The 21,001-nt window shown below is 44.4% G+C and overlaps 2 long non-coding RNA genes across 2 annotated transcripts in view; both read right to left on the bottom strand.

Moving 5' to 3' along the window:
• The window catches only part of LOC137846743 (uncharacterized), a 296,979-nt gene that overhangs the window by 27,652 nt on the left and 248,326 nt on the right, over positions 1-21,001 (bottom strand). The window lies entirely within an intron of this gene.
• LOC137846734 (uncharacterized) overlaps positions 10,366-21,001 on the bottom strand; it is a 114,993-nt gene continuing 104,357 nt past the window's right edge. The window contains exon 2 of the long non-coding RNA XR_011090615.1: positions 10,366-15,707. This is a non-coding gene — a long non-coding RNA (uncharacterized lncRNA). The remainder of the gene's footprint in view (positions 15,708-21,001) is intronic.

The following is a 21,001-nucleotide window of genomic DNA, read 5'->3' as shown; positions in this document are numbered from 1 at the left end:
GGAGGTTTCCCAGAGATCGAGGAATAACAGAAGGGCACCAATGACAACAATTTGTGAAGACTTCACAGAATGTGGGAGAGGAAATGAAGAAGATACTGTGGTGGTTTTACCTTGCTAGGCAGCTGAACTCCACCACAACCGCTCTCTCACTCCCCGTCCTCATAAGAGGAGGGGAAGAAGAAAAGGAAAGAAACAACTCACGGGTTGAGATAAGGGTAAATTAATTAAAGGAAAAAATAATTTTTAAGGAAAAATTATTATTAATTAAACAATTTAACAAAAGGGAAAAAAGGGAAAGGGGAAAATAATAATAATAATAAAAAACAACAAGCAAGGGCTGTGTGGAAGTACAGAGGAAAGAAATTACTCTCTACTTCCCACAAACAAGCGATGCTTGACCACGTCCTTGAAGCAGGGCCTCAACGCACGTAGCTGTTGTTTGGGAGGACCGACATTTTCACAACGAGAGCCCACCTCTTCTTCCTATTTCCACCTTTTATTGCTGAGTGTGGCACCACATGGTATGGAATATCCCTTTGGTTGGTTTAGGTCAGCTGCCCTGGTGATGTTTCTTTCTCACTTTTTGCCCACCCCCAGCCTGCTGACTCTGGGAGGGTTAGAGAGAGTCCCGATGCTGTGCCAGCACTGCTCAGCAGCAGACACAACCCTGGTGTGATACCACTGCTGTTCTTGCTACAAGTGCAGAGCACAGCACTGTATGGGCTGCTGCAGGTAAAGTTCACATCCCAGCCAGACCCAGTACATATCCTTTCAAGAAGATGCTGAGGGACAGATAAGACTAAAAAAACAGAAAGCAGAGAATGAAGCTACCACATTTCAAGAGAAGAACTGACAAAGGAGAAGACATTAGAGACTGTCCTGGTTTCAGTTAGAACAGAGTAGATTTTCTTCCTAGTAGCTGGTAGAATGCTATGTTTTGGCTTAGGATGAGAAGAGTGCTGATAACACCCCGATGCTTTAATTGTTGCAGAGCAGTGCTTATACTAAGCCAAGGACATCTCAGCCTTTTGCTCTGTCCTGCCAACTGGCAGGCTGGGGGTGCAGTAAGAGCTGGGAGGGGACAGACCCAGGACAGGTGACCCAAACTAGCCAAAGGGGTATTCCATACCATCTGACGTCATGCTAAACAATATATAGGGGTGGCTAGCCGGGGGGAGGGGGCCGGACTGCTCGGGGTTAGGCTGGGCATCAGTCAGCGAGTGGTGAGCAATTGCATTGTGCATCACTTGTTTGTACATATTATTATTATTTCCCTATTATCACCATTGTATTATTATTGTTATTATTGTTATTATTATTTTGTTATTATTATTTTCCTGTCTTATTAAACTGTCTTTATCTCAACTCACGGGCTTCACTTTCCATTTCTCTCCCCCGTCCCAGAGAGGGAGGGGGGAGGATGAGCGAACGGCTGCGTGGTGTTTAGCTGCCGGCCGGGTTAAACCACGACAGTCTTTTTGGCGCCCAATGTGGGGCCCGAAAGGTTGAGATAACGGCAGATCTGACCAGAGTGTGTTAAACTAAAATTGGTGTAAGGATTAGACCTGCTTAATAGTCACTTGTCATAATGCTGATTGCTTTAATCTCAACTCTGCTGCGCCTGTTTTCCAAATTGAGTATTATAGTACATTATTTTCCGTATTTGCTCTCTGTCGTGTTGTTTATCCTCTCCGGGCCCTGGTTTCAGATCATTATGGTACTGTGTGTTGTAGCAATGGCTTATGAGACGATGAAATATCTGGTCATGACTCTAACTTGTTATTTGTATTCAGTAACATCGTCGACTCTGTACTTTGGAAACTGTATCTTGGAAACTATTAGCAATTATACCTATTGTTTTTTTCCATTAGGGAGTCAATCTGTGGAGGGGAAAGGGGAGGATATTTTTTCTTACTTGCTTACTCTCCCTTTCTCCTTCACCACCCCTGTATCCTCCTGGATCACTCTGCCTTCCTCCTTCACCACCCTCTTATCCCCTGAGCTTGTCACAATAGCTCTCCAAGATATTGAATATTCTTGGGATACTCAGACCACCATAGTCTTGTTGTTCTGCCTCCTGAATGCACTTCAGGTTCTGCTTAAAGTTAAACAATTACTTAGGAAGCTCATCTGGAGATCTGCCCGTAGGCAGTATAGTTGTGGGTGGCAGGGAGTATGGGTGGATATGGGCAGGCATCTAGAGCAGTTGGCACCCCCAGTGTTTTGGAAATTCACCCCTGAACAATGGCAAAATCCTCAAAAACTGGCAGAATGCTTGAAAAACAGGTGTCATGATTCTGGCAGTTCCAAAGTAACACAAATCATTGTAACGTGCTGGGGCCTGGCTCATGCCTATCGAGCTGCCATGGATACTGCTATCAACTTAGTGACAGACCCTGCGGCCACTCCAAGCCCTGTGACAGATCCAACGGCCACTGTGACCCCTACGGTGGACTCTGCAGCCGCTCCAGTCCCAGCTCCTGCAGCCACTCCAGTCCCAGCTCCTGCAGCTGCTCCAGCTCCAGTTCCTGCAGCCGCTCCAGTCCCAGTTCCTGCAGCCGCTCCAGTCCCAGCTCCTGCAGTCGCTCCAGTTCCAGCTCCTGCCGCTACTCCAGTCCCAGTTCCTGCAACTGCTCCAGCTCCAGCTCCTGCAGCCGCTCCAACTCCAGCTCCTGAAGCCGCTCCAGCTCCAGCTCCTACCGCTGCTCCAGTCCCAGCTCCTGCAACTGCTCCAGCTCCAGCTCCTGTAGCCGCTACAGCTCCGGTTCCTGCAACTGCTCCAGCTCCTGCAGACGCTCCAGCTCCTGTGGCCGTGTCAGAGAAACGAGCTGTAGCAGTGCAAGTTGACCCTGCAGAGGGTATTCCAACCCCTGTAACGGGGTCAGAGAAACGAGCTGTAGCAGTGCAAGTTGACCCTGCAGAGGGTATTCCAACCCCTGTAACGGGGTCAGAGAAACGAGCTGTAGCAGTGCAAGTTGACCCTGCAGAGGGTATTCCAACCCCTGTAACGGGGTCAGAGAAACGAGCTGTAACAGTACAAGTTGACCCTGCAGAGGGTATTCCAACCTCTGTGGCAGACCCTGTAACAAAGTCAGAGAAACAAGCAGTAGCAGTGCAAGCTGCCCCTGCAGAGGGTATTCCAACCCCTGTGGCAGACCCTGTAACAAAGTCAGAGAAACGAGCAGTAGCAGTGCAAGCTGCCCCTGTAGAGAAGGGGAAAAAATGGTATAGAGATTCAGGTCGTTTAGAACGCAGAGAGTCTTCTGCCAATCCAGGTAAGGCTTCTGCCAAATCTAGGTATAGAGATGACGAAGATGACGACGACGCTGGGCCATCAAGGATTCAGGAGGAGGAAGATGAGGATGCCGAAAAATCAACAGTAACTACCCGAAGCCTAAACGAACGCGAGCTACGAGATGTGCGAAAAGATTTTGGTCGCTGTATAGGTGAGCAGCTTGTCACCTGGCTGCTCCGGTGCTGGGACTCTGGAGCCAATTGTGTGGAATTAGAGGGCAGGGAAGCCAAGCGGCTGGGATCCCTTGCTCGAGACGCCGGCATTGACAAAGCAATTGCAGATGGAGCACAATCCACCAGCCTCTGGAGGTGTCTCCTCTCAGATGTGAGGGAAAGGTATCCCTTCAAGGAAGAACTTTTATGTCTACCAGGCAAGTGGACCACTATGGAGAAGGGAATCCAGTACCTGAGGGAATTAGCCGTACGGGAAGTGATTTATGAGGATCCAGACCTCAGACAAACATCCAAAGATCCAGATGAAGTCAAGTGTACACGACCCATGTGGCGGAAGTTTGTACGGAGTGCACCATCATCATATGCCAGCTCATTGGCAATAATGGCCTGGAAAGAGGATGAGGATCCCACAGTGGATGAAGTGGCTAAACAACTCCGGCAGTACGAAGAAAGTCTCTCCTCTTCCTTACAGGCCTGCGTCTCAGCTGTGGAGAAACTTTCTGAAAAGGTTCACCAACTTGAAGAGAATCTATCTTCCTCCCCACCTGAACCAACCAGTGTCCAACGACCGAAAGAGAACACCTGGGAGAAAACACTTTCTGAAAAGTTTCACCAACTTGAAGAGAGATTATTCTCCTCCGCACCTGTACAGAGCAGTGTCTCAGCTATCAGGGGTAGGCGTTCATCCGCACAAGGAAGACGATATGGTGGGTACTCACCCCGTGCCACCCTGTGGTTTTACTTACGAGACCATGGAGAGGACATGAGAAAATGGGATGGAAAATCTACCGCAACCCTAGAGGCACGGGTACGTGAGTTGCAAAAGAAAACAATCAGGAAAAAAGGATTCTCTGAAAAGTTTGCTGCTCCAACTTCCAGCAGACAGTCCTTCAAACACAGAAACGAAGAAGATTCTGACCAGGATTAGGGGGGCCCTGCCTCCAGCCAGGGGGAGGAAAGGGACAATCGAGTTTATTGGACTGTGTGGATTCGATGGCTTGGCACGTCACACGCACAGAAGTATGAGGCTTTAGTAGACACCGGTGCACAATGTACTATAATGCCATCAAGCTATAAAGGACCAGAGCCCATCTATATTTGTGGAGTGACAGGGGGATCCCAGCAGTTGACTGTATTGGAGGCTGAAGTGAGTCTGACTGGGAATGAGTGGCAAAAGCACCGCATTGTGACTGGCCCGGATGCTCCATGTATCCTTGGCATAGACTATCTTAGAAGAGGATATTGCAAGGACCCAAAAGGGTTCCGGTGGGCTTTTGGTATAGCTGCCTTAGAGACAGAGGGCATTAAACAATTATCTACCTTGCCTGGTCTCTCAGAGGACCCCTCTGTTGTGGGGTTGCTGAGGGTCGAAGAACAGCAAGTGCCAATCGCTACCACAACTGTGCACCGGCGGCAATATCGCACTAACCGAGACTCCCTGATTTCCATCCATAAGCTAATTCGTCAATTGGAGAGCCAAGGAGTGATCAGCAAGACTCATTCACCTTTCAATAGTCCCATATGGCCAGTGCGAAAGTCTAATGGCGAGTGGAGACTAACAGTGGACTATCGCGGCCTGAACGAAGTGACGCCACCACTGAGTGCTGCAGTGCCGGACATGCTGGAACTTCAGTACGAACTTGAGTCGAAGGCAGCCAAGTGGTACACCACAATTGATATCCCTAATGCATTTTTCTCCATCCCTCTAGCAGCAGAGTGCAGGCCACAATTTGCCTTCACTTGGAGGGGAGTCCAATATACTTGGAATCGGCTGCCCCAGGGGTGGAAACACAGCCCTACCATTTGCCATGGGCTGATCCAGTCTGCGCTAGAGCAGGGGGAAGCTCCTGAACACCTGCAGTACATCGATGACATTATTGTGTGGGGTGACACAGCAGAGGAAGTTTTCGAGAAAGGGAAGAAAATAGTCCAAATCCTTCTGAAAGCCGGTTTTGCCATAAAACAAAATAAAGTCAAAGGACCTGCACGAGAGATCCAGTTTTTAGGAATAAAATGGCAAGATGGACGTCGTCAAATCCCAATGGATGTGATCAACAAAATAACAGCTATGTCTCCACCAATTAACAAAAAAGAAACACAGACTTTCCTAGGTGTTGTGGGGTTTTGGAGAATGCACATCCCAAATTACAGTCTGATTGTAAACCCGCTCTACCAAGTAACCCGTAAGAAGAATGAGTTTGAATGGGGCCCTGAACAACGACAAGCCTTTGAATAAATCAAGCAGGAAATAGTCCATGCAGTAGCCCTTGGGCCAGTTCGAACAGGACCAGATGTAAAGAATGTGCTCTACACTGCAGCCGGGGAGAACGGCCCCACCTGGAGCCTCTGGCAGAAAGAACCTGGGGAAACTCGAGGTCGGCCTCTGGGGTTTTGGAGTCATACAGATGATCTGAGGCCCGCTATACTCCAACTGAAAAGGAGATATTGGCAGCATATGAAGGAGTTCGATCTGCTTCGGAGGTGGTTGGTACTGAAGCGCAGCTCCTCCTAGCACCCCGACTGCCGGTACTAGGCTGGATGTTCAAGGGAAGGGTCCCCTCTATGCATCATGCAACTGATGCTACATGGAGCAAGTGGGTTGCACTGATTACTCAGCGGGCTCGAATAGGAAACCCCAGTCGCCCAGGAATATTGGAAGTGATCATGGACTGGCCAGAAGGCAAATACTTTGGGATATCATCAGAGGAGGAGGTGGGTCGTGCTGAAGAAGCCCCGCTGTACAACCAGTTACCAGAGAATGAAAAGAAATATGCTCTGTTCACTGATGGGTCCTGTCGTATTGTGGGAAAGCATCGGAAATGGAAGGCTGCTGTATGGAGTCCTACATGACAAGTTGCAGAAGCTCCTGAGGGAGAAGGTGAATCGAGTCAGTTTGCAGAAGTGAAGGCCATTCAGCTGGCTTTAGACATTGCTGAACGAGAAAAATGGCCAGTTCTCTATCTCTACACCGATTCATGGATGGTAGCAAATGCCCTGTGGGGATGGTTACAGCAATGGAAGCAAAAAAACTGGCAGCGTAGGGGCAAACCCATCTGGGCTGCTGCATTGTGGCAAGATATTGCTGCTCGGGTAGAGAACTTGGCTGTGAAAGTACGCCACGTAGATGCTCATGTGCCCAAGAATCGGGCTACTGAAGAACATCAAAACAACCAGCAGGTGGATCAGGCTGCTAAGATTGAAGTAGCTCAAGTGGACCTGGATTGGCAGCATAAAGGTGAATTATTTATAGCCCGATGGGCCCATGACACCTCAGGCCATCAAGGTAGAGATGCAACATACAGATGGGCTCATGATTGAGGGGTGGACCTGACCATGGACGCTATAGCACAGGTTATTCATGACTGTGAAACATGTGCTGCAATCAAGCAAGCCAAACGGTCAAAGCCTCTTTGGTATGGAGGACGATGGCTGAAATATAAATATGGAGAGGCCTGGCAGATTGATTACATCACACTCCCTCAAACTCGCAATGGCAAGCGCCACGTACTTACAATGGTGGAAGCAACCACCGGATGGCTGGAAACATATCCTGTGCCTCATGCCACCGCCCGGAACACCATCCTGGGCCTTGAAAAGCAAGTCCTATGGCGACATGGCACCCCAGAAAGAATAGAGTCAGACGATGGGACTCACTTCCAAAACAACCTTATAGACACTTGGGCCAAAGAACATGGTATTGAATGGGTGTATCACATCCCCTATCATGCACCAGCCTCCGGGAAAGTTGAACGATACAATGGCCTGTTAAAGACTACCTTGAAAGCAATGGGCGCTGGGACGTTCAAAAACTGGGATACGCATTTGGCAAAGGCCACCTGGTTAGTCAATACTAGGGGATCTACCAACCGAGCTGGACCTGCCCAATCAAACCTGTTACGTACTGTAGATGGGGATGAAGTTCCTCTAGTGCATGTAAAAAATATGCTGGGTAAAACAGTCTGGGCTACTCCTGCCTCAGGAAAAGGCAAACCTATTCGTGGAATTGTTTTCGCTCAGGGACCTGGATACACTTGGTGGGTGATGCAAAAGAACGGAGAGGTCCGGTGTGTACCTCAAGGAGATTTAATACTGGGTGAGAATAGCCCATGAACTGAATTGTACCATGTTAATTAGTATATTATACTGTATGTTATCACTACCATGATTACTATAGGTGACTAATTAGAATGTATGGAAAAGAGTGTAACCTGAGCATGACATAAATGGTATGGAATAAGGGGTGGATAGATGTCCTGGTTTCAGTTAGCACAGAATTAATTTTCTTCCTAGTAGCTGGTGGAATGCTGTGTTTTGGCTTAGGATGAGAAGAGTGCTGATAACACCCCGATGTTTTAATTGTTGCAGAGCAGTGCTTATACCAAGCCAAGGACATCTCAGCCTTTTGCTCTGTCCTGCCAACGGGCAGGCTGGGGGTGCAGTAAGAGCTGGGAGGGGACAGACCCAGGACAGGTGACCCAAACTAGCCAAAGGGGTATTCCATACCATCTGACGTCATGCTAAACAATATATAGGGGTGGCTAGCCGGGGGGAGGGGGCCGGACTGCTCAGGGTTAGGCTGGGCATCGGTCAGCGGGTGGTGAGCAATTGCATTGTGCATCACTTGTTTGTACATATTATTATTATTTCCCTATTATCACCATATTATTATTGTTGTTATTATTGTTATTATTATTTTGTTATTATTATTTTCCTGTCTTATTAAACTGTCTTTATCTCAACTCACGGGCTTCACTTTCCATTTCTCTCCCCCGTCCCAGAGAGGGAGGGGGGAGGGTGAGCGAACGGCTGCGTGGTGTTTTGCTGCCGGCCGGGTTAAACCACGACATGGAGTCAGTTTTCTGTGAGTCATTTTGGTGAGCCGGGCAGGAGACACTCTGCTCGGCTGCGGGATCGGCTGCGGAGCAGACGCCCCTAGGCGCACCCTGAGTGTTTTGCTCGGAGGGGACTCCACTCTCAGCCGCTCACCGCAGGAGCAGATAAAGATCTCCTGAGGCTGCGGACAAACTGTATGTTTTCAGCTGCTGGAGGGATACTAACTGGAATGTTAATAATTGTATGTCTTATTCTTAAATGTCCAGGTATTTTGTGTTGAAAGTATTTGTGTAAGTGGAAGGGTTTGAAACAAAGTGGAATAAGTCACTCCACGAAGAACACGGTCAGAGACAATACTCGTTTGGTTGGTTATCATTCTAAATTATATTCTTGTGGTATGAATGAGATGTGCTAGAGGCCTCTCTGTGGGATTGTGCTGTGTGAGTGAGACGCAAAGCGAGTGCAGAGTTCTGATCCGTATTCTCCGCGAGGGGAGTGGGCAGAGATGAACGAAGTGCGTGACAGACTGAAAAGAAGTGCCATTTTATCCAAGTTTTGAGTGGTGGTGCCCAATATATGGGCCTGGCGGTGTATCTTGTGATCCTATTTTTGCTCTTAAATGCTTTGAGTGTGACAAGAAAAAGGCAGGAGCATGATCTGACTCTACTGGTGTTTGTCGTGCTTTCGGCTGTGCTTCCTGCAACATATGGCACCCGAACAGGCTGAGTCCCGAACAGGCTGAGGCCCGCACAGGCCGAGACCTGGACTCACTGAGACCCCAACAGGCCAGGAGCCCGGAGCGGTGCCGAGAGACCGGAGCAGCACCGGGAGACCCGAGGCACATGGAGAGACTACCGCCGGACGGAGAGAGCCCTGAGAGATGCTGCAGAGCCACGGACGGCTCTGAGAGACATAGAGTAAACCTGACAGAATCTGGAACACCTGAGAGACATTGAGAATCTCCAAGCACCGACCTGGACAAAGGACTCACGGTGAGACACAGGGAAAAGAAAATACGGGAGCCGCGAAAAACACGGGATCCACGGAGTGATTTAAAGATCAAAGCCGAAATTTCCTTAAGTGGTATATTCTTTATTGCAGCGCTGGATGCACGGGGGATCCTTCCGCCTATCATGCATGTTCGAAGTGACAAAATATCTCATATTTATACAGCGAAACAATGAATATTCAATTAGCACCCACACATATTCATTACCTAACCCCGCCTACCCTCGCTTCGTATGCTAATTAGCTTATCAGTCCTTGCGCTTGCGCAAAGCCTTCCAAGAATTGTGGGCCGGGGTCTCCAGGATGTGGGCAGTGGTCTTTGGGAGGAAGGCCGTAGGTCTTCCTCATAATGCACTTTTCACCTTTGCTTAATCAGTTGTTTTCCAAGCTGTAAAAAGGCTGAGTTGGCTTTCAGTTTAACTGAGGGTCGGCAGATAACAGGAAGTCTCAGTTAACAAGACAAGACAATTGACTCAAGTTATCTCAAGTCTCAGCCTGACTAACGGTTAACAGATACTGGGATGTTTTCAAATAACAAGATGCTTAAACATAACAGAAGGTCTACAGATAACAAGATGTCGTTTACTTTGTCCTTGCTAACTTTTAACCACAAGTTTTATTCTATCCTAAAGTGAGTTTATACTATATCATTCCCCCCTTTTCTGGAAAATCTAGTAAATTCTTTTACTTAATACAGAAATTTTCTTCCCAGTCTTTATGATATGTACCCCTCAATACCTGACCATGCACATTTGTCAAGGAGGTTAACATGGACATTCGTTGTAACAATTTCCAATTCCAAACAAGTAATATAAAAGACAATATTAAACTTACACCAACTAATATCAATAAAACAATAATTGGGTGACTCAATGTGTTCAAAATCCCAGTTACAGTTGGCGACCATCCAAAAAGTGTATCCCACCAGTTGTGACTTGTGTCTCGTTTTATTCTTTGCAAAACTCTGCTTATTTCCTTTGTATCATGATGGACAGTAATTAGAGTCTTCTCTCCATTTTCCTGAATGCCTTTTAAAATTCTAATCAGGTCTTGGTGTTTAACTAGTTGCTTCACTAGTGTGAGGTTCATCCCAATAGGTGTAGGTAGTAACTTATGATACATTGTGTTGTTAGACTTGATCAGCTGGTGGGATACCACTGGTGCCAAATATAGAAGATCACACCCAACGATTCTAACAAAGTTACAAATACAGAAATTAGAATGATGTTTGCTATGGAGAGTTATGTTCTCCTTATCTACTTCTACAAAATCACAAGCAGTTCTTAAACACACACACCCTTGACCAACATATACAAGCACATTCTTTTGGCTAGTATTTGGATGAATTTCAAAGTGACAGATACCTTGCTCCATGTCAAAACATACATCCTGAGCCTCAATTGTATTGCTTTCACAAATAAATCCTCGTTGTTCCCTGGTAACACATGATTCTAGATTTACAGACTGCCATTTCCCATTCTCCATCCGTATAGTAAGCACGAAGGCAGTAGCCATGTTAACAATGGGCATGAGTACAATTTACCAGGGTCCACAAGGACTGGAACTTCTCAAAATCATTGGCATTGTCCCAAACTGCCTTTTGGACTTCAGCTGGAAAAATGCCTTCACTTCCTTCCCTAATGATCAAGGCAGCCGTTGCCTGCAACCATAACTGTGCTTGCATACAACTAAGAGCTCAGGATACATTATCTTGTGTCCACTCTTCTCCTAATTTTCACCATTCTGATGGTTTATGTAAATAGTTACCATTTGTTCGCCAGATGACCATAACTGCTAACTTTCCATTAAAGTTCTTATCCTCTGTTGTTACGGCTTTAGTTCAAGGCCACCCACCATTCTCTATTATCACAGAGGCACCTTCTTGAATCACAATTACAACTACAAGCCATAAAAACAAAACAATTCTATGAACAAATTTTCTGCCAACCATATTACCAAATACTCCCGACCATAATGTCCTCATCTTGATCGATTAAGCTTTAGTTTCAGTTCATTGTCACCTAGTGTTACTTTTCAGGGAGCTCCTGGAGCCTTCTTCACTCGGGAATAGTGGATCCAAGCGGCTTGTTCTCTGATCTTGATAGCAGTGTGAGTTGTCAGCAACACTTGATACAGTCCGTTCCATTTTTCCTGTAGGGGTTGTCCTGAAAAAGTCTTTATACATATATTCCGCAGGCTTAAAGGGGTGGATTGGTTGATCCAACCCTCTAGCCCTAGTCCCTAACACAAATTTATGTACTTTATTTAATTGTTTTTGAAGTTCAGTTATATAAGTATATAAATATTCTGATCCCAGCTGCATTAGATCCTCTCTACTAAATATAAATTGATATGGCCTTCCATATAAAATTTCAAAGGGGCTCAAATTCTTCTTTACTCTAGGTTTAACTCTAATTCTAAGTAATGCTAAAGGGAGGGATTGAGGCCATGACAAATTAGCCTCTTGTCCGATTTTAGCTATTTGTTGTTTAATTAAATGGTTCATTTTTCTACCTGTCCACTTGCCTGCAGTCTATAAGGAGTATGCAGTTGCCAATCTATCTTTAGAATCTTACTTATCTGTTGTACCACTTGCACACAAAAATGTGAACCTCTCTCAGAAGACATTGCTACTGGAATCCCAAAGCATGGTATTATTTCATTTAACAAGACTTTAACCACTTCTCTTGCTTTGTTTGTTCGACAAGGAAAAGCTTCGGGCCATCCTGGAAACATGTCAGTCAGAACCAGTAAATAACGATACCCCCCTTTTCTAGGGAGTTCTGAAAAAATCAATTTACCACTGTTGTCCCAGATAATTTCCTTTACCAATTATTCCAAATTTTATTCTATTCCTGGTATTGGGGTTATTACGTAAACAGATGCTACATTGTTAAGTTACTTGTTTTATTGTTGTGTATAAATTTCATCCCACTAATGTCTGACTCATGCTCTTATGCAATGTGTCAGCTCCCCGATGTGTTTTATTGTGTTCTGTAAAAACTATGGGCCATATCAAATTAGAGGGTATTATTACACAGTTATCTTTTAAATATACTCATCTATCTGGTTTCATTTTACCTTTCAAATCTTCAATTAATTTTAAGTCTTCTTTTATATAATTTGGCTTTTTGGTTCATGTATATAGTTTGGATTTTACCGTCTGGTATTAAAGACAATGCCTTCACCTCAGTTATTTCAGCTGCCTGTTTAGCCTCCTGATCTGCCAATCGATTTCCAATTTCAAAATCAGCGTTTCCCTTTTGGAGTCCTTGACAATGCATGATAGCTACCTTTTCTGATTGTTTTACAGCCTCTAACAATTTTAAAATTTCTTCAGCATGTTTTCTTTTTGTTTTCCCTGAGCAGTCAGCAATCCACGTTCTTTCCAAATCGCTCCATGAGCATGTATCATGCCGAATGCATATTTAGAATCTGTCCAAATATTTATTTCCCTTCCTGCTGACAGTTCCAGTGCTCACGTAAGTGCAATTACCTATGCTTTCTGGGTGGACGTCCCAGGGAGTAATGGTTTGGACTCGATTACCTGTTGAGCAGATGTAACAGCATATCCTGCCTTAGGTTGTCCTTGTTTTACAAAGCTGCTCCCATCAGTATACCAAGATTCATCAGCATCTTCTAAAGGTTCTTCCTTAAGATCGGGTCGACTACAATACACAGTCTCCATTGTTTCTATACAATCATGAGTTATAGGTTCATCCAGAGTTCCGCTAAGGAAAGAAGCTGGATTTACGACGTTAGTGACCACAATTTCCACATTATCTTGTTCTACTAATATTGCTTGATATTTTAAAATCTCTGTGGTGAAAGCCAATGGTTTCCTTTTTGTTCCAAAACTGTTGAGACCATATGGGAGACTAACACTATCATTTTCTGTCCCATTGTAAACTTCCGAGCTTCTTGTATATTGATAACAACAGCTGCAACAGCTCGAAGGCATATGGGCCATCCTTTACTTACTTCATCTAATTGTTTAGAGAAGTAAGCTACTGCTCGTTTATAGGGACCCAATCTTTGTGCTAGTACTCCCAAAGCTATCCCTTGTCTCTCATGAGAAAACAACCAGAAGGGTTTCGAAAGATCCGGTAATCCCAAAGCTGGAGCTTGCATCAATTCCTGTTTAAGTTGTTTAAAGGCATTTCGTGCTTCTCCAGTCCAGACTAACTTTGACTGATTACTCTTTATCAATTCATATAGAGGCTTTACCATTAGTCCATAATTATAAATCCAAAGGCAACACCAACCTGTCATTCCTAGAAAGGTTCGTAGCTCCTTTACCGTTTGGGGTTCTGGAGTCCGGCAAATGACTTCCTTACGTTCAGTTCCTAGTTCTCGCTGACCTCCCGAAATTCCAAATCCCAAGTAGGTCACGTGTTGTTGAACCAGCTGGACTTTCTGTTGAGAGACTCGTTGTCCATTTAAACCCAGAAAATTAAGGAGACTTATAGTCCATTGAATACAACTCTCTTTAGTCTCGGTAGCTATTAAGAGATCATCTATGTATTGTAACAAAGCCCCTTCAGTGTCCGGAGGTATTCAAGTTTCAAGTTCCTTTGCTAATTGGTTTCCAAAAATAGTGGGACTATTCTTGAATCCTTGTGGTAGCACTGTCCACGTTAACTGTGTCTTTCTGCCTGAGTCAGGGTTTTCCCATTCAAAGGCAAATAGGTTTTGGCTTTCAGTGGCTAAAGGTAGGCAGAAGAAGGCGTCTTTTAAATCCAGTACGGTAAATCAGACTTGACTATTCCTTAATTTAGTCAGCAAAGTATAAGGGTTTGCCACTACTGGATGTATATCCTCAGTGATCTTATTTATGGCCCTCAGATCCTGAACTAGCCTATATCTTTTTCCATCTGCCTTTTTAATTGGCAATATGGGTGTACTGTATTCTGATTCACATTCAATCAATAATCCATACTGTATAAATCTATCAATTATCTCTTTAATTCCTTTCCTATCTTCTATCCTCAAAGGATATTGCTTAACCTTAACGGGTTTCTCTCCTGGCTTTAATTTAATAATTATTGGGGTCACATTTTTAGCTCTTCCAGAGACTTCAGTGGCCCAAACTCCTGGATATACTTGATTTATGATCTCTAAGGGTATTTCACTTTTAGGGTCGGTTTGTATTAGTGCCAGGCTTAACACATTTATTAGTTGTTCTTCTCCTATCCTTAATTCCATTTTCCTTTTTTCAAAGATAATTTCTGCTTCTAATTGTTCTAACAGATCTCAACCTAATAGAGATTTTGGAGATCCAGGTAGATATAAAAACCTATGTATCCCCATTTGTTTCCTGTTATAAATGAGGTCTGAATTTTGTAATATTTATAAAACAAATATTTCTAAAAGGTATATAAAAGGCAAGTAAACAGCGCTGGGTGTGCAGGGAGTCTACGCTCCACCAACACGCACACACAAACATCAAACGTTCTAAATACATGTATACAGAACATTGCTTTACATAATAACCCGAGTATGCCTATACATACATACAATCAGGATAGGTAACAAACAATCCTTTGAGTTCCATAACTTAACAGTCCCCATTCTGCCATCCTGTTCCTCTTCACTTCTTTTTCCTGCTTCTGTACCGATGTAACTTCATAGTGTTGCTTTTTTTTTTTTTTTTTAAGAGCAGGCTCCCCTCTAATACCCTTCTCTCCACAGCAGTTCTTTTCAAAACAACTGTTTAATTAGTCAAACAACTTTGAATGTAACAACAACAGCAAACACCCAGAAACATCCATGCCTTAATGGCTGGAGAACAAGAAACCCCAGACTGCATGGAGTCTCCTGAATCACCCTTCTTTGTTAATATCAACCATTTTCTCGACACGAATTACCACTCCATATATAACATTTCCCCAACTTGTATTTCAAAGGTTCACAAAAATAAGCCTTTTCGGTTACACCCTTTTACGTTAACATAATCATTCCGTAAAGGCATTAATGCTTGATTTAGGACTGAATACGTTGCCCCATATCAATAAGAAATTTCATTTCTGTTCCTCTCCTAACTTCATTATAATCAGTGGAGGATCTGCTAGGGTAGATTCCCCGGGTCCCCATTAGACCTGTTGAAATCAGGGGCCGATGATTACCCTAGAAAAAGGCTAGTCGATTTGTCCTCTGAAGCCAGGTCCAAACTGTTTTTTTTTTTTTTTTTTTTTTTTTTTTTTTTCTTCCCCATTACATTTCAGAGTTGGTCCAAAAATTCCACAGGGGTTTCTTTTAGACCTTGTTGGAAGCATATTCTCAATTCCCAATTCGTCCAGATTCTAGTATTTACTTAACCGTTCATAATTTTCAGGATGATTAGGGTCTTAGTGGGGGTCGGTCAGGAAAATGCAATTGTCCACAGTTCCCTGAGCGATCTCATCGGCAATCTGAGCTCACACATGAACTCAGGTTGTTTTCAGAGTTAACTGCTTTTCTGTTTCTGTGACAACTCTCTGGGACCCATCATGATCCCTTTGCCCCAGAGGGCTAACACCCAAGATTTTAAGGTCTCAGCCCCAGGCCGAGGCAGAACTGTTAACATTCCTACATCCTCTTTCCCTGCTCATTCAACTTCAAACACCTTTAACACTTTCAACAACCCTTTTAACACTTCCTTTATCTTTCTCCAGCCTGTACTTTTCTAATGCCAGCATCAAAGGCTCAGTCAGGGACCAACTTAATTCCGTACCTTTTCCCTCCAAGATGCTGAAACAACATCAGTATACAACATTCCATCCTATTTTCCTTCTCAAAAACAACATTGACTGTAGCAAAGTATTATAGTTTAAAGCTCCATTAAAAGGCCACTTTTTTCAACATTCCGGCTTATAAAGCAGCCACCATTGATTACAATATTTTGTCAGAGTTTTCTTATTTTCACTTCCACCCGGAGCCCCCCCTATATCCTTCCAATAACTCAAAATACAGCCCAACGTACTTTTCTTAGGAATTTCACTGCTTACTCGTCCCCCCATTTTCCAGTTCACACTTTCAGAATACATGTATCACTTACAAAACTGTGGGCACACAGGTATCTTTCAATAGCGATGTCACAAAACTACTATTATTACCAGGAGATATTGCCAAAATAACAATAATCAGAGTCAAATTCCACATGCGATAGGTCAGAAAACCAAAATATGTAACACTGTAACGATATCTTTCTTATAACAACGCCACGAAACTACTATTATCACCAAGAAAATAGCCAAAATCGCAGTAACAATAACCAGAGTTAAATATCACACTCCATGAGTCAGAAAACCAAAGTAGGCAACACAATTCCAGATGGACCTTAAAGCGAGCTCTTTCCTCAAGGTCCTCAAATATACTTGTGGTACTAACCACAAAGTATATACCAAATACTGTCCTGCAGAAGATCACCTTCCGACTTAACGGACAGTTCCAAATGACTGGTCTACCAGAAAACCAAACCAGAATAAAGAATATACTCACTTACAATGATGGGGTCCTTGTCTGCCTCCGCAGTGATCCGGTGAGTCGAGGAGTCCCTCCGGGAAATCCCGGGGGTACCCTAGGGAGTCCTGTCCCCAGCGGGTCCTGCGGACCGGCAGAGAGGTTGTCCCATCTGGGTCGCCAAATTGATTTAAAGATCAAAGCCGAAATTTCCTTAAGTGGTATATTCTTTATTGCAGCGCTGGATGCACGGGGGATCCTTCCGCCTATCATGCATGTTCGAAGTGACAAAATATCTCATATTTATACAGCGAAACAATGAATATTCTATTAACACCTATACATATTCATTACCTAACCCCGCCTACCCTCGCTTCGTATGCTAATTAGCTTATCAGTCCTTGCGCTTGCGCAAAGCCTTCCAAGAATTGTGGGCCGGCCAGGGTCTCCAGGATGTGAGCAGTGGTCTTTGGGAGGAAGGCCGTAGGTCTTCCTCGTAATGCACTTTTCACCTTTGCTTAATCAGTTGTTTTCCAAGCTGTAAAAAGGCTGAGTTGGCTTTCAGTTTAACTGAGGGTCGGCAGATAACAGGAAGTCTCAGTTAACAAGACAAGACAATTGACTCAAGTTATCTCAAGTCTCAGCCTGACTAACGGTTAACAGATACTGGGATGTTTTCAAATAACAAGATGCTTAAACATAACAGAAGGTCTACAGATAACAAGATGTCGTTTACTTTGTCCTTGCTAACTTTTAACCACAAGTTTTATTCTATCCTAAAGTGAGTTTATACTATATCAGGAGGGACGTGGGAGCCGCGGAAAACGCGGGAAATTGAAGTAATCGCGGTGTGACGCGGGACATCCAAGATTGAGTTGCTACGGGAGACCAGAGGCGTCAGTGGACAACGGCAGCCGACCCTCACTGTGTGGCGAGTCTGCACGTAGCAGAGGGGCGGAGATCAGGACCCTGCAGCCTGTCTGACGTAACCATGGAGGCAGCGGCGGCTGTGCTGCTTCTCTCTAGCATTCTTTTTATAAGAGGTTTATCTTGCAATGCAAAAAAGACTATTCATCCCCAGATCGGTGTTATAACTATGTTTCTGGATAACATTCCGTGGGGTTGCCACATTCTACGGACTATTAATGACGATTTAGCTCTATTGCAGGGCAGGAGTGCAGAGACGCAGATTACACTGCCAAATGACCACCGGCAGGCTCTTTCACAAGTAGCTTCTAAGGTTGCAGCTGGCACTGCCTGCAGCCATATAGCAGACCGTACACTCTTTTTCCTAACTAGTAATCATGTGTCTCATCCATTTGTGGTGAATGGTCAGTGGCAAAAAGAAAAGGGGGAAGGGGGCTGACTGATTATCAAAGCAGAACGGAGAGAGTCATTTCTTTGGTGGTTCGGGCTTGAGCCCTGGGAATTTGGTAATAAGGGGGAAAGTGAGTTTATTTAGGCATCAATACCTTTTAAACACCCATATTGACGGATACACAGGAGTGATTCCTTGTTTTGTATAGGCTTACTAACAAAGTGCATGAGAAAAATTCGGCTTGAAATTCGGTCCTGTTGAAATGTAAATTTTTGTGGAAAAGGTGATAATGTTTGTCTAGAAGACTGGAGGCTGCGTGCTTCAGCTGTTTTCCTGAAGTTCTGTGGATTTATGATTGAAACGGGGCACAGAAAGCAAGGGGACTTTCACTAAGTATTGCAATCAGTGGTGGCCACTATATAAACTAAATGGCCACTTTATAGATCAATCGACTTTAACACAATCTTGCAATTAATGTTGTTTTTGAGGAGAGAAGGAAAATAGGATTAAATGTCTCATACTGATATGTTGTTTCAGCATCTTAGAGGGAAAAGGAGTGGAGTTAAGTTGGCTGCACCAATGGGCTGAGGTTAGGCTGCACCGATGGGCTGAGGTCAACTGTATGAAGTTCAACAAGGCCAAGTGCCGGGTCCTGCACCTGGGACGCAATAACCCCAAGCAGAACTACAGGCTGGGAGATGAGTGGTTGGAGAGCTGCCAGGCAGAGAAGGACCTGGGAGTGATGGTGGACAGTCGGCTGAATATGAGCCAGCAGTGTGCTCAGGTGGCCAAGAAGGCCAACGGCATCCTGGCTTGTATCAGAAACAGTGTGACCAGCAGGGCTAGGGAGGTGATCGTCCCCCTGTACTCGGCTCTGGTGAGGCCGCACCTCGAGTACTGTGTTCAGTTTTGGGCCCCTCGCTACAAGAAGGACATCGAGGTGCTTGAGCGGGTCCAAAGAAGGGCGACGAAGCTGGTGAGGGGCCTGGAGAGCAAGTCCTATGAGGAGCGGCTGAAGGAGCTGGGCTTGTTCAGCCTAGAGAAGAGGAGGCTCAGGGGTGACCTTATTGCTCTGTATAAGTACATTAAAGGAGGCTGTAGCGAGGTGGGGGTTGGCCTGTTCTCCCATGTGCCTGGTGACAGGACGAGGGGGAATGGGCTTAAGTTGCGCCAGGGGAGTTTTAGGTTAGATGTTAGGAAGAATTTCTTTACTGAAAGGGTTGTTAGGCACTGGAACGGGCTGCCCAGGGAGGTGGTGGAGTCACCATCCCTGGAAGTCTTCAAAAGACGTTTAGATGTAGAGCTTAGGGATATGGTTTAGTGGGGACTGTTAGTGTTAGGTCAGAGGTTGGACTCGATGATCTTGAGGTCTCTTCCAACCTAGAAATTCTGTGATTCTGTAAGTTGGCCCCTGACTGAGCCTTTGAAAAGTACAGGCTGGAGACAGATAAAGGAAGGGTTAAAAGAGTTGTTGAAGGTGTTAAAGGTGTGGCATGTAGTATTTAACAGAGCTGTTTGAAGTTGAATGAGCAGGGGAAGAGGATGTAGGAATAGTTCTGTAGTTAATAGTTCTGCCTCAACAGGAGGCTATGATCCCAAAATCACCAGTGTGAGCCCTTTGGGGCAGAGGGACCATGACAGTCAGAGAGTTGTCACAGAAACAGAAAAGTAGTTAACCCTTAAAACAACCTGAGTTTATGAGTGAGCTCAATGGGAGCCAATGGGACCGCTCAGGGAACTGTTGACAATTGCATTCCCCTGACCGGCCCCATGCTGAGACTATAGTCACCCCGGAAATAATGAACGGTAAATACCAAAATCTGGTTAAATTGGGAATTGAGAATCTGTTCCAACAAAATCCAAAAGAAACCCCTATGGAATTTTTGACTGACTCTGAAATGCAATGGAAAACAAAACAAAACAAACAAACGAAACTGGAGAAAATAGGGGCTAAATTAGAACAAGGAAAATGGACGCTGCCAGACAGACGAGAGACATTGCCAAAAGATTATGCGAAACAAATATTGGGACGTTTGCATGCACAAACACATTGGGGTACAAAGGTGTTAAGTGATCATTTACTAAAACAATTTGGTTGCATTGTTTTTTGTTTTTTTTTTGAAATAGCAAAGCAAATTACATAACCGTTGCTTAACTTGTCAGAAGATAAATAAGAAAGTGTTTCAACAAGCAGCCACGGTAGGGAGAAAAACAGCTTATAGGCCTTTTGAGAAAGTACAAATTGGTTTCACTGAATTGCCCAAAGTAGAGAGGATAAAATATCTATTGGTAATAGTAGATCATTTAACACAATGGGTAGAAGCTTATCCCGTAGCACGAGCTACGGCACAAATGGTGGTAAAAATTCTATTAGAACACCTGATACCTAGATATGGGATAATCCAGTACATTGATTCTGACCAGGGCACACACCTTACTTCTAAAATAATAAAATCATTATGGCAATCATTAGGTATTCAGTGGGAATACCATACTCCGTAGCACCCACAAAGCTCAGGGAAAGTAGAAAGACTGAATCAAACAATAAAACAACAATTGGCTAAATTAATGATCGAGACACAAATGCCCTGAACAAAATGCTTACCATTGGCACTTTTAAACATAAGAACGAAACCATACAGTGAGACTGGATTATCACCATATGAAATGTTATATGATATGCCTTATTCTCAAGTGATGACTCTAGGGAACAATGTAGTTGAGGATCGTAGCATCCAGAAATATATAATTACTCTTGGAAGGAGATTACAAGAGCTAAGAGAAATTGGAATGATGGCTCAAACACCACCTTTAGGATTTGCTATTCATAAGATACAACCAGGAGACAAGGTCTTAATAAATAAACCTGGAGGGAAGAATCACTGAACCCCCGATGGGAGGGACTGTACCTTGTTTTACTTACTACTGAAACAG

The sequence above is a fragment of the Anas acuta genome, chromosome W (genome assembly GCF_963932015.1).
Source record: "Anas acuta chromosome W, bAnaAcu1.1, whole genome shotgun sequence".
Taxonomy (NCBI): Eukaryota; Metazoa; Chordata; class Aves; order Anseriformes; family Anatidae; genus Anas; species Anas acuta.
The sequence above is the reverse complement of the archived record's forward strand: the minus strand, read 5'-3'. Positions and strand labels throughout refer to the sequence as shown.